Source organism: Zingiber officinale, chromosome 2B, assembly GCF_018446385.1.
Source record: "Zingiber officinale cultivar Zhangliang chromosome 2B, Zo_v1.1, whole genome shotgun sequence".
NCBI classification, from domain to species: domain Eukaryota; kingdom Viridiplantae; phylum Streptophyta; class Magnoliopsida; order Zingiberales; family Zingiberaceae; genus Zingiber; species Zingiber officinale.
Window position 1 is genome coordinate 18,724,108 of NC_055989.1, and position 13,995 is coordinate 18,738,102.

At 41.8% G+C, this 13,995-nt stretch overlaps 4 non-coding genes across 4 annotated transcripts; all 4 read left to right on the plus strand.

Annotated features, from left to right (window-relative positions):
* Positions 1–4,368: 4,368 nt before the first annotated feature.
* Positions 4,369–4,571, plus strand: LOC122050050. The gene has a single exon (XR_006131261.1). It is a non-coding gene; the product is annotated as a U2 spliceosomal RNA (small nuclear RNA).
* A 2,725-nt stretch (positions 4,572–7,296) lies between these two features.
* LOC122049794 lies at positions 7,297–7,494 on the plus strand. The gene has a single exon (XR_006131051.1). It is a non-coding gene; the product is annotated as a U2 spliceosomal RNA (small nuclear RNA).
* A 2,727-nt stretch (positions 7,495–10,221) lies between these two features.
* Positions 10,222–10,419, plus strand: LOC122049971. The gene has a single exon (XR_006131202.1). It is a non-coding gene; the product is annotated as a U2 spliceosomal RNA (small nuclear RNA).
* Positions 10,420–13,146: 2,727 nt separating this feature from the next.
* Positions 13,147–13,336, plus strand: LOC122050039. The gene has a single exon (XR_006131257.1). It is a non-coding gene; the product is annotated as a U2 spliceosomal RNA (small nuclear RNA).
* Positions 13,337–13,995: the final 659 nt, after the last annotated feature.

A 13,995-nucleotide genomic window follows, 5' to 3' on the forward strand; every position in this document is an offset into this window, starting at 1 on the left:
ACCGTCGAGCGGCGACGTTAAACTCTAGAGTCGGACCGGCGACTATAAACCCCCCGGCCTGAAGACCGTCGAGCGGCAACGTTAAACTCTAGAGTCGGACCGGAGACTATAAATCCCCCGGCCTGACGACCGTCGAGCGGCGACGTTAAACTCTAGAGTCGGACTGGCGACTATAAACCCCCCAGATGAGGCAGCGTCGCGTTGAAGTACTTCAGCGAGACACTAGCAGAAAGTCCATGTAAAATGGAAAGTTGTCTGACCGATCGACGAAGTAAAGAAAAACACTACAGCGAAAAGCTCATAGAAGTCCCAGGTAGAGTGGGAGGTTGTTTGACCGATCGGTGCAGTAAAGAAAAACACCCCAACGACAAACTCATAAGAGTCCCAGGCAGAGTGGGAGGTCGTTTAACCGATCGGTGGAGTTAAGGAATTCTCTACGGGAAAAAGGTCGAGAGACCGGTCGACACAGTTACAAGGAACACTCAAAATGAAAGGCTAACGCAGCAAAAGTTGGCATTCATTTAAAAATTACTTTTAAAAGTCTGCCGACTAGGGATAAAGTTACAGATACCGCTCGTTAAAATTAAAGTCTAGCCGATCGGTAAAATTACAGAAAGTACTTCATTCAAGGTAGTTGAAAATATGTTTCGGGATGGTAGTGAGAAGCGCCGCATGTTCTGTAGCGGGGATGACCACGGAGTCGGGGAGTTGGCCTTGAACTTCAGATAGTCCGCAGTGGCGGTGATGGCCAACTCGAAGGCGATGACTAGCCGGTCGCAAACCTTCTCCACAAACTCCGCCGAGCGGATGTATTTTTGCCTCAGAGTTGCGATGCGACCTGGCTCCGCTTCTTGGTACCCCTTGAAGGTGGCACGGGAAGCATCTAGAGCCTCCTGTAGGGCCTTCACATCATCCTTGAGTTTGGTCACCTCCTCCGAGCGACCTTTCTACTCTCCTTCTAGCATCTTGGCCAACTCTTTCACACGCTGCTCCAGTGCTCGGGCTTCCACATTCTTCTTATCCAGATCGGCGATGGCGGTGTTCTTCCGAGTGGTGGCAAGCTTGATCTTGTGGTCATAAGTCTTGACCTGCTTGTTGAGCTGGTCCAGCATGTATGCCTGGTCGGCCGTTTTCTTCCGCTCGGCCTCTAGCAAGCCCTTGGTTTTGGCGAGCTCCTTCTGCAGCTCAGCATAAGAGGAACCTCGAGAAGAAGATGGGCCGCCCGGACTCTTCAGTCTTTTCAGCTCCTCCTTCACCATTGCCAAGCGGTTGACAACAGCAATTTCTTCCACCCATCTCTGATAAACAAAGGCATGCTAAAAGGCCGACCGGGAAGGCTACGTAAAAGGGCAAAAATGAGGCTTACCCCTGTGGACTGCTGCATATGACTGTTAGCCAGCTTGTCGAGCGGTATCATGGCTACTCGGGCCCGGGCGTCCGCCCACATCTCAACGAGGGGCCCCTTGATGGTGATCATATGTTCGGGAGCCGTCAGCCGATCGGACTCGGCCATAAACGCCTCAGTGGGGAGGTGCAGTGTGGCCCTAATAGTGCGGCGCCAGCCAGGAGTCGTGTGAGCAAACGCCGAGGGATCGGAAGCCGGGCTGGACATTGTAGATAGGATGCCCGAGCGGCGAACTCGGCGGGGTACAGGAGGAAGAGAGCTGACCGGTACCGCTTCGATGGCGGCCACAGGCGCATCCAGTTGAGAGGGGGTCCGATCGGAGGAGAGCGCCTCGACCGATGGTGCTTTGCTGCGTTGAGATGCGGTGCCCATCCAATCGGACGCTTGCACTGCAGAAGTGGCCGAGCGGAGAGGTTTCTCAACACACTTTCTTTTCCTGTCGAGCGAGAGCTCGTCCTCCGATTCGGAGTTCTCCTCCCGAACGGTCGGTTCTTTGCCAGAAGTCGCGCCACCAGTCGCCTCCGCAGGTGAAGCCTGAGCGGCCGACTCCCCTGCATTTGTCTCGCTCTCACCCTCGTGAGAGCCGATCGGAGCAATACCCAGCTGCTCCATTTCCTTTGCCGCTGTCACTTCGAGTGCGGCCGCTTTCTTTTTCAAGATCCCGAACAGCACAGACTCCATTACGATGTTCGCTGCAAGGAAAGGAGAAAGAAATCAGTTAGAACTCAAGGCAAATGTACAAGTGAAGTTCTTACCAAAGCTGTTCGGGAGCGGGGTCCGGCTCGGACTCAAACCGAATATATACATTACTCCTTCAAGTAGAAACTTGTTGATGTCGAGCTTCAAACCAGCTAGCATATTCGCTGCTTGAAGGTAGTCCGGTCGGGTCTTATATTTCTTCAGCTCGGGGGAGATGGGTGGTCCAACCTGCCATTTCGTACGGAAGGGGAGCCACCCGGGAATACGAAGGTAGAAAAAGTTCTCTTTCCAATGTTTGTTGGAAGAGGGCAACTTATTAAAAAAGACTAAGCCAGGCCGAGCTTGAAACAGATAAGTGCCCGGCTCGGACTGTTTGGAATAATAAAAATAATAGAAGACCTCTGGGCGGAGGGGAATGTTGTGTATCTTAAATAAGACCACAACTCCGCACAGGAGGAGAAAAGTGTTAGGAACCAATTGGGCGAGCGGAATGCCAAAAAAGTTGCAAACTTCAACGATGAAGGGGTGGAGGGGAAATCGCAGACCGGCTACGAATTGGTCGCGGAAAAGACAAAAGGCGCCGCTCGGAGGTTTGTGCGGTCGAGCGGAAGGTGAAGGTAAAATCAGTTCAAAATCGGAAGGGATATCAAAAGCATTCATCAGGCTCTCGGCATCGCGCCGATCGAACCGCGACTCCATGGTGGTATACCATGGGCCGAGAGCGAGGTCCGCGGGTTGAGAGGAACTTGCCATCACCAGAGCAACGGAGGAAGCAGAAATCGAAAGCGAAAGCAAAGGTGTGAGCGAGAAGCTGAGCAAAGCAGTAACCAAAAGACGAAACGCGGCCAAGAGCGCGAAGAAAACACAGGAATCAATGAAAGAAAGGCAGAAGAACCTTACAGACAAGAAGATCGAAGGAAGAAGACGAGGGTTCGCCGGAGGGCTGATGGATGAGGTCACCGAGGAGAGGAGCGCAGTGAGAACGTCGCAAACAAGAAAGCGGAGGTGCGGCGAAGGAGAAAGGTGAAGGCTTTATAAGGGTATGACCGATCGTCCTAAGCCGTCGGATGCAGGTCACAGGGATCGAGGCCCACATCACGCCATTCATTTCAAACTAACGGACGTCGCTTCGAGAGTAAGGCGGCGACCACACGATGACATCACTTGCGCCACATGGCACTCGGTCAGAGGAGGGCATTTAATGAGCCCCATCACGAGGCAAAACCCGCGTGCTCAACCATAATGGCGGAGATTTGCACGCATTCCAAGAAGATCCCCGGATACAATCACAAGCCGATTGGACAGTCCTCGGCATTAAGCCGACCGGCGCGATTCGACCCCACAGTGGCTGAGCGGAGGCACACGCTCAGCCAAACTCATAGTCCTGTCAGTCGGACTCGGCGTCTCCTTCGACTAGACTTGAGAGGGAGGCATGTGATCTGGTAATAAGGATGAGGGACCCTCGGTAGCGGGGGGTCAATGACACATGGAGGTCAAAGGTCAAGAGGGTCAACACCAAGGTCGTGCCGAGAGGACTGGCGGACCATCCCCGGACATTCGGCTGACCGGGCACCCGACCCGGGTCTCCCAGGCGGCCGGACGAAAGACAACCCGACCATGGGGCGGGTTTCCGATGCTCAAGGTAAAAGAGTCTCTAAGCCGAGCGGCCAGGCCGAGCGGCCGAGTCACAGGGCAAGAAGGCGCAATCCCATCCGAGCACACGAGTAGGGCTTTCCCGCTCGGTCTAAGGTACCGGAGCGTTCCGAAAGGCTATGAGCGCCGAGCGGCTGGTCCGCTCGGCCCGGAGATAAGTAAGGGCGCAAATAGACAAAAATGACAACTGGTAACTTCGTCCTCGAGACACCTGCCGCCGACAAACAACATGTTTGGCGGCAGGAGTGGACAGAGTATCGTACGGTGGAAGCTTCCACCATCACATCCGGGATATGCTCGGTCGATTGCAGAATGGCGTCAGACATGCTTTTCTGACACGACCTACTGAGGTATGTTTGGGGAAGCGTGCACACATCGAGAAGCGTGCCCGCGCCTCCCCGGGGTCCTATATAAGGACCCCCAGACTTCGACAGAGGTATGCAATCCTGATCACTGTAGCCACAGTAACGTTACTCTGCTTCTTCATTGCCTGACTTGAGCGTCAGAGGGTCGTCGTCGGGAAACCCCTCACGGCTCGCCTTCTTTGCAGGTCTGTCGGATATCCACATCACCAGTCGAAGACAGCAGAGAGCACCACGTCCCCAGCGCCCGTCGACTCAGCGCTCGGACAGGATCAGCTAAGATCAAGGGTAGTATCTATTCTTATCAGTTTAATATCTGATACGTGGACCATTGGTTCACTATGATATTAAATTAATTTTTGTTTTGGGAGGGATCATTATAGTAGCTTGCTATTGGATCATTGACGTGCCATTCCTGTGTTGCACTATCGCAATGGTTTGGCGGACCCGACCTAGTTAAATTAAAATTTTAAATTAAGTTTATTTTTAAATTATTAATTACAGTGCATGAAATTAAATCTTAAAATTTTATATATTTAAAAATAAATACAAAACACATAAAAATAATTGAATTTTTTTTATTGATTTAATTATTATTTTTCAGTTAATGAATGAGAAATTTTAAAATTAGAATTGAATAAATTGATGTTTTCTTAGATGAAATTTTGAAATAATTTAATTAAAATTTTAAATTTTATTAGGTTATTCAATTTAATCTAAATAACTTAATTAGTGTGGTTTATTTTTTTTAATTTGGTAAGAAAAAATTATTTTACTCCACCCAAGGAAGATAAATCACATACCAAACAACTTTCTAATAGGGAGGACATTTAATCCTTAGGGAATAAAACACGTAAAACACCTGTATCACCCGAATACCAATTTGGCTACACCGTGGGGGTAGAGTTTGGTTCAAGTTTGACTTGAGGTTGGTTCATTTAAATGTTATCATGTTCTCAATTTAATTGGTATTAAGTATTCAACTTTCGCTAACTAATCCTGGGATGATCAATCCAGCCATAAAAATTTCCACCGGTCCATCAGTCTAGTGTTCATAGATCAATCAACCATTAGAGAAAATTCATCCGTTAATACACCGAGATTTAAACTCGATCCTTAAATATTTGGGAAACTAAAAAAGTGCCCTACCGTGGTACTATTACACAAGAACAACCATATTTATTGTTTGAAACTTATTCAATTATTTATTAAATTTAATTATTTTATTTTATTTATTTAACAGGTTTATAAAAGATTTATTGATGATCATTATTTACCAATATACTTGTTCAAATTTATTCATAAGTTATTGAAGCATGTTCAATTAATTTTAATTGTGTTGTATATAATGCACATAAATAATTACATATTAAATTGAACACCAAACTTATTTTTGAACCATTGGTTCATTTACCGCCCTATCCAGCATGCTTGGGATATGCAACGAGGGCACAATGATAGGGCATGATTGGGATATGTCCCGAGAGCACAATGTTGTTACCATCTCGATGATCTTGAACCAACTCTAGACCAATGCTTTGGATAAACAGGCTCGCTCAGTTAAACTGATAAGTAAATTGTTATGTAACACTGAAAGAACAGGCCAAATGAAAGACCATGGGAAAACCCTAACCCTACAGTCTACGGAGGGCCCGAACTATAGGAGAATAACTGGAGCGTGATTAGCTTGTGGGTTAGATTAACTAACATGTTAAGGTGCTTTCATACTTGGAAGCAACAGAGTTGGCAAAGTTGGCAACAAAGTTCTTTAATATATTTTGCAATGGGAGAAGGAAGCACAAAGGCCAAAGTAAGATTGAGTTTCCACATCTCTTCCTTCCAGGCTATTGCAAGTAGATGTAAAAGAAACAAAACAAGTTCAATAGGATGAACGCAGCATATCAAATGAGAACCACCAAAACCTCAAGAGTAAGATGCATGAATTGAGACTTCCTCCGCAAAATATTTGACAGTACGATTGATCTTGTCTGAAAATTGAAAAGAGGGCATGCTGGCAATGGTGATTTGGTTATTGATTGGAAGAAGACTTTTTACTATGAGAAAAGAGTTTTCCTTTGATCTCGCACACACCAAAACAAGCAAAAGAAACGTTAGTGCCCAGAAACATGGGGAAGTCTTTGGTGACAGCCCTTCGACGCTAATGACGCAAAGCCTCTGCGAGAGGCGGCCATGAGCACAACCACTGGCCAAATCGGAGACAAACTCCATGGGTATCCCTCCAAGCCTACGACGTCGGCAATTGGGGAAGTTCGCGACATGGACGCTATCTTTCCATGCGTTGGCAGTAGGGAACAAAATCGATCGGAGCGGTAGCAAACAAGAGAAAAAGGAAGGGGTAGCAATTTTAAACAGGAGATTTGTCATGCATTTATAACTAACTATGTGCTTTGATACTATTGTTGATACTCTAAATTCATGAATCAAAATGAATTAAAATCATAAACACTTACAATGATCTCCGGCAGATCTACAATCGACGACGATTGGACTTGCTGTCGGAAGAGCAATCATAGGATCGGAAAGCTCTCCATAATTCCACGAACCAAATCCCACCGTCTCAAATGTTCTTCTCACTCTCTTGTTGTCTCTTTCTCTACACCGTGAATCATCCCCCATGATCCTTGGACGCGCCCTTTATAAAGGGAAATAACCCAAGGATATAATGGACTTTTCCATTAAGAGTAGTGGGGAATGTGGGCAAGTTCACACGTTCCCATTTCCTATAGGATCGGCATCTGAAGCCAACTAGTGACGAGCGGAACGAGTTTGGGGATCAAACCGACAGACAACTTCGGCGAAGAATTTGATCAGCTTATGAGGGAGCGAGGCGGAGAGAGGGTGACCGACAGAGGAGAGGTCCTGCTCGTTGACGCAGCTGCAGCGGCGAAGCAACAAACCTTAACTGGCTCCAGAATAAAATCTCAAGCAACAAGACTCTCCTTTCTTTTCCGCGGCCAAGGAGAAGGAGACGTGAGAAAGATCACGGTTTACAGTGTACTCTCGCCTCTATTTACAAACAAAAAAAAACTATAATGACCTTTTATACTAGATGGAGTTTACATGTTAGGGTTTAGAATTTAGTCCCATATCGTTTGTTTTTGATTGACGGAGTGGAACTAGTACTATAAAAGAAGAGGCTATGGCACTTTCTCATTCATACCTTTCTCGGCCTTTTGGCTAAGATCAAGTGTAGTATCTGTTCTTATCAGTTTAATATCTGATACGTGGACCATTGGTTCACTATGATATTAAATTAATTTTTGTTTTGGGGAGGGATCATTACAGTAGCTTGCTATTGGATCCTTTGCGTGTCATCCCTGTGTTGCACTATTGCAGGGGTTCGGCGCACCCGACCTAGATAAATTAAATTTTTATATTAAATTAAGTTTATTTTAAAATTATTAATTATAGTTCATGAAATTAAATCTTAAAATTTTATATATTTAAAAATAAATACAAAACACAAAAATATAATTGAATATTTTTACTTATTTAATTATTATTTTCAATTAATGAATAAGAAATTTTAAAATTAGAATTGAATAAATTGATGTTTTCTTAAATGAAATTTTGAAATAATTTAATTAAAATTTTAAATTTTATTAGGTTATTCTATTTAATCTAAATAACTTAATTTGTGTGGTTTATTTTTTTAACTTGCTAAGAAAAAATTATTTTACTCCACCCAAGAAGATAAGTCACGTACCAAACAACTTTCTAATAGGGAGGACATTTAATCCTTAGGGAATAAAACATGTAAAACACCTGTATCACCCGAATACCAATTTGGCTACACCGTGGGGGTGGAGTTTGGTTCAAGTTTGGCTTGAGGTTGGTTCATTTAAATGTTATCAAGTTCTCAATTTAATTGGTATCAAGTATTCAACTTTCGCTGACTAATCCTGGGATGATCAATCCAGCCATAAAAATTTCCACCGGTCCATCAGTCTAGTGTTCTTAGATCAATCGACCATTAGAGAAAATTCATCCGTTAATACACCAAGATTTAAACTTGATCCTTAAATATTTGGGAAACTAAAAAAGTGCCCTACCGTGGTAATATTACACAAGAACAACCATCTTTATTGTTTGAAACTTATTCAATTATTTATTAAATTTAATTATTTTATTTTATTTATTTAACAGGTTTATAAAAGAGTTATTGATGATCATTATTTACCAATATACTTATTCATATTTATTCATAACTTATTGAAGCATGTTCAATTAATTTTAATTGTGTTGTATTGAATGCACATAAATAATTACATATTAAATTGAACACCAAACTTATTTTTGAACCATTGGTTCATTTACCGGCCTATCCAGCACGCTTGGGATATGCAACGAGGGCACAATGATAGGGCACGATTGGGATATGTACCGAGAGCACAATGTTGTTACCATCTCGATGATCTTGAACCAACTCTAGACCAATGCTTTGGATAAACAGGCTCGCTCAGTTAAACTGATAAGTAAATTGTTCTGTAACATTGAAAGAACAGGGCAAATGAAAGACCATGGGAAAACCCTAACCCTACAGTCTATGGAGGGCCCGAACTATAGGAGAATAAGTCGAGCGTGATTAGCTTGTGGGTTAGATTAACTAACATGTTAAGGTGCTTTCATACTAGGAAGCAACAGAGTTGGCAAAGTTGGCAACAAAGTTCTTTAATATATTTTGCAATGGGAGAAGGAAGCACAAAGGCCAAAGTAAGATTGAGTTTCCACATCTCTTCCTTCCAGACTATTGCAAGTAGATGTAAAAGAAACAAAACAAGTTCAATAGGATGAACGCAGCATATCAAATGAGAACCACCAAAACCTCAAGAGTAAGATGCATGAGTTGAGACTTCCTCCGCAAAATATTTGACAGTACGATTGATCTTGTCTGAAAATTGAAAAGAGGGCATGCTGGCAATGGTGACTTGGTTATTGATTGGAAGAAGACTTTTTACTATGAGACCAAAGTTTTCCTTTGATCTCGCACACACCAAAACAAGCAAAAAAAATGTTAGTGCCCAGAAACAAGGGGAAGTCTTTGGCGACAGCCCTTCGACGCTAATGACGCAAAGCCTCTGTGAGAGGTGGCCATTAGCACAACAACTGGCCAAATCGGAGTCAAACTCCATGGGTATCCCTCCAAGCCTGCGACGTCGGCAATTGGGGAAGTTCGCGACATGGACGCTATCTTTCCATGCGTTGGTAGCAGGCATCAAATTCGATCGGAGCGGTAGCAAACAAGAGCAAAAGGAAGGGGTAGCAATTTTAAACATGAGATTTGTCATGCATTTATAACTAACTATGTGCTCTGATACCATTGTTGACACTCTAAATTCATGAATCAAAATGAATTAAAATCATAAATACTTACAATGATCTCTGGCAGATCTACAATTGGCGACGATTGGACTTGCTGTCGGAAGAGCAATCATAGGATCGGAAAGCTCTCCACAATTCCACGAACCAAATCCCACCGTCTCATATGTTCTTCTCACTCTCTTGTTGTCTCTTTCTCTACACCGTGAATCATCCCCCATGATCCTTGGACGCGCCCTTTATAAAGGGAAATAACCTAAGGATATAATGGACTTTTCCATTCAGAGTAGTGGGGAACGTGGGCAAGTTCCCACGTTCCCATTTCCTATAGGATCGGCATCTGAAGCCAACTAGTGACGAGCGGAACGAGTTTGGGGGATCAAACCGACAGACAGCTTCGGCGAAGAATTTGATCAGCTTATGAGGGAGCGAGGCAGAGAGAGGGTGACCAACGGAGGAGAGGTCCTGCTCGTCGACGCAGCTGCAGCGGCGAAGCAACAAACCTTAACTGGCTCCGGAATAAAATCTCAAGCAACAAGACTCTCCTTTCTTTTCCGCGGCCAAGGAGAAGGAGACGTGAGAAAGATCACGGTTTACAGTGTACTCTCGCCTCTATTTACAAACAAAAAAAAACTGTAATGACCTTTTATACTAGATGGAGTTTACATGTTAGGGTTTAGAATTTAGTCCCATATCGTTTGTTTTTGATTGACGGAGTGGAACTAGTGCTATAAAAGAAGAGGCTATGGCACTTTCTCATTCATACCTTTCTCGGCCTTTTGGCTAAGATCAAGTGTAGTATCTGTTCTTATCAGTTTAATATCTGATACGTGGACCATTGGTTCACTATGATATTAAATTAATTTTTGTTTTGGTGAGGGATCATTATAGTAGCTTGCTATTGGATCCTTTGCGTGTCATCCTTGTGTTGCACTATTATAGGGGTTCGGCGCACTTGACCTAGATAAATTAAATTTTTATATTAAATTATGTTTATTTTAAAATTATTAATTATAGTTCATGAAATTAAAATTTAAAATTTTATATATTTAAAAATAAATACAAAACACATAAAAATAATTGAATTTTTTTACTTATTTAATTACTAATTTTCAATTAATGAATAAGAAAATTTAAAATTCGAATTGAATCAATTGATGTTTTCTTAAATGAAATTTTGAAATAATTTAATTAAAAATTTAAATTTTATTAGGTTATTCAATTTAATCTAAATAACTTAATTAGTGTGGTTTATTTTTTTAATTTGGTAAGAAAAAATTATTTTACTCCGCCCAAGAAGATAAATCACGTACCAAACAACTTTCTAATAGGGAGGACATTTAATCCTTGGGGAATAAAACACGTAAAACACCTGTATCACCCGAATACCAATTTGGCTACACCGTGGGGGTAGAGTTTGGTTCAAGTTTGGCTTGAGGTTGGTTCGTTTAAATGTTATCAAGTTCTCAATTTAATTGGTATCAAGTATTCAACTTTCGCGAACTAATATTGGGATGATCAATCCAGCCATAAAAATTTCCACCGGTCCATCAGTCTAGTGTTCTTAGATCAATCGACCATTAGAGAAAATTCATGTGTTAATACACCGAGATTTAAACTCGATCCTTAAATATTTGGGAAACCAAAAAAGTGCCCTACCGTGGTACTATTACACAAGAACAACCATATTTATTGTTTGAAACTTATTGAATTATTTATTAAATTTAATTATTTTATTTTATTTATTTAACAGGTTTATAAAAGAGTTATATATGATCATTATTTACCAATATACTTGTTCAAATTTATTCATAAGTTATTGAAGCATGTTCAATTAATTTTAATTGTGTTGTATTGAATGCACATAAATAATTACATATTAAATTGAACACCAAACTTATTTTGGAACCATTGGTTCATTTACCACCCTATCCAGCACGCTTGGGATATGCAACGAGGGCACAATGATAGGGCACGATAGGGATATGTACCGAGAGCACAATGTTGTTACCATCTCGAAGATCTTGAACCAACTCTAGACCAATGCTTTGGATAAACAGGCTCGCTCAGTTAAACTGATAAGTAAATTGTTCTGTCACACTGAAAGAACAGGCCAAATGAAAGACCATGGGAAAACCCTAACCCTACAGTCTACGGAGGGCCCGAACTATAGGAGAATAACTCGAGCGTGATTAGCTTGTGGGTTATATTAACTAACATGTTAAGGTGCTTTCATACTAGGAAGCAACAGAGTTGGCAAAGTTGGCAACAAAGTTCTTTAATATATTTTGCAATGGGAGAAGGAAGCATAAAGGCCAAAGTAAGATTGAGTTTCCACATCTCTTCCTTCCAGGCTATTGCAAGTAGATGTAAAAGAAACAAAACAAGTTCAATAGGATGAACGCAACATATCAAATGAGAACCACCAAAACCTCAAGAGTAAGATGCATGAATTGAGACTTCCTCCCCAAAATATTTGACAGTAAGATTGATCTTGTCTGAAAATTGAAAAGAGGGCATGCTGGCAATGGTGACTTGGTTATTGATTGGAAGAAGGCTTTTTACTATGAGAAAAGAGTTTTCCTTTGATCTCGCACACACCAAAACAAGCAAGAAAAACGTTAGTGCCCAGAAACAAGGGGAAGTCTTTGGCGACAACCCTTCGACGCTAATGACGGAAAGCCTCTGCGAGAGGCGGCCATGAAAACAACCACCAGCCAAATCGGAGACAAACTCCATGGGTATCCCTCAAAGCCTACGACGTCGGCAATTGGGAAAGTTCGCGACATGGACACTATCTTTCCATGCGTTGACAGCAGGCAACAAAATCGATCGGGGCAGTAGCAAACAAGAGCAAAAGGAAGGGGTAGCAATTTTAAACAAGAGATTTGTCATACATTTATAACTAACTATGTGCTCTGATACCATTGTTGATACTCTAAATTCATGAATCAAAATGAATTAAAATCATAAACACTTACAATGATCTCCGACAGATCTACAATCGGCGACGATTGGACTTGCAGTCGGAAGAGCAATCATAGGATCGGAAAGCTCTCCACAATTCCACGAACCAAATCCCACCGTCTCAAATGTTCTTCTCACTCTCTTGTTGTCTCTTTCTCTACACCGTGAATCATCCCCCATGATCCTTGGACGCGTCCTTTGTAAAGGGAAATAACCCAAGGATATAATGGACTTTTCCATTCAGAGTAGTGGGGAACGTGGGCAAGTTTCCACGTTACCATTTCCTATAGGATCAGCATTTGAAGCCAACTAGTGACGAGCGGAACGAGTTGGGGGATCAAACCGACAGACAGCTTCGGCGAAGAATTTGATCAGCTTATGAGGGAGCGAGGCGGAAAGAGGGTGACCGACGGAGGAGAGGTCCTGCTCGTCGACGCAGCTGCAGCGGCGAAGCAACAAACCTTAACTGGCTCCAGAATAAAATCTCAAGCAACAAGACTCTCCTTTCTTTTCCGCGGCCAAGGAGAAGGAGACGTGAGAAAGATCACGGTTTACAGTGTACTCTCGCCTCTATTTACAAACAAAAAAAAACTGTAATGACCTTTTATACTCGATGGAGTTTACATGTTAGGGTTTAGAATTTAGTCCCATATCGTTTGTTTTTGATTGACGGAGTGGAACTAGTGCTATAAAAGAAGAGACTATGACACTTTCTCATTCATACCTTTCTCGGCCTTTTGGCTAAGATCAAGTGTAGTATCTGTTCTTATCAGTTTAATATCTGATACGTGGACCATTGTTTCACTATGATATTAAATTAATTTTTGTTTTGGGGAGGAATCATTACAGTAGCTTGCTATTGGATCCTTTGCCCTGTGTTGCACTATTGCAGGGGTTCGGCGCACCCGACCTAGATAAATTAAATTTTTATATTAAATTAAGTTTATTTTAAAATTATTAATTATATTTCATGAAATTAAATATTAAAATTTTATATATTTAAAAATAAATACAAAACACATAAAAATAATTGAATTTTTTTTACTTATTTAATTACTAATTTTCAATTAATGAATAAGAAAATTTAAAATTCGAATTGAATAATTGATGTTTTCTTAAATGAAAATTTGAAATAATTTAATTAAAATTTTAAATTTTATTAGGTTATTCAATTTAATCTAATTAACTTAATTTGTGTGGTTTATTTTTTTAATTTGGTAAGAAAAAATTATTTTACTCCGCCCAAGAAGATAAATCACGTACCAAACAACTTTCTAATAGGGAAGACATTTAATCCTTGGGGAATAAAACATGTAAAACACCTGTATCACCCGAATACCAATTTGGCTACACCGTGGGGGTAGAGTTTGGTTCAAGTTTGGCTTGAGGTTGGTTTGTTTAAATGTTATCAAGTTCTCAATTTAATTGGTATCAAGTATTCAACTTTCGCTGACTAATCTTGGGATGATCAATCCAGCCATAAAAATTTCCACCGGTCCATCAGTCTAGTGTTCTTAGATCAATCGACCATTAGAGAAAATTCATCCGTTAATACACCGAGATTTAAAC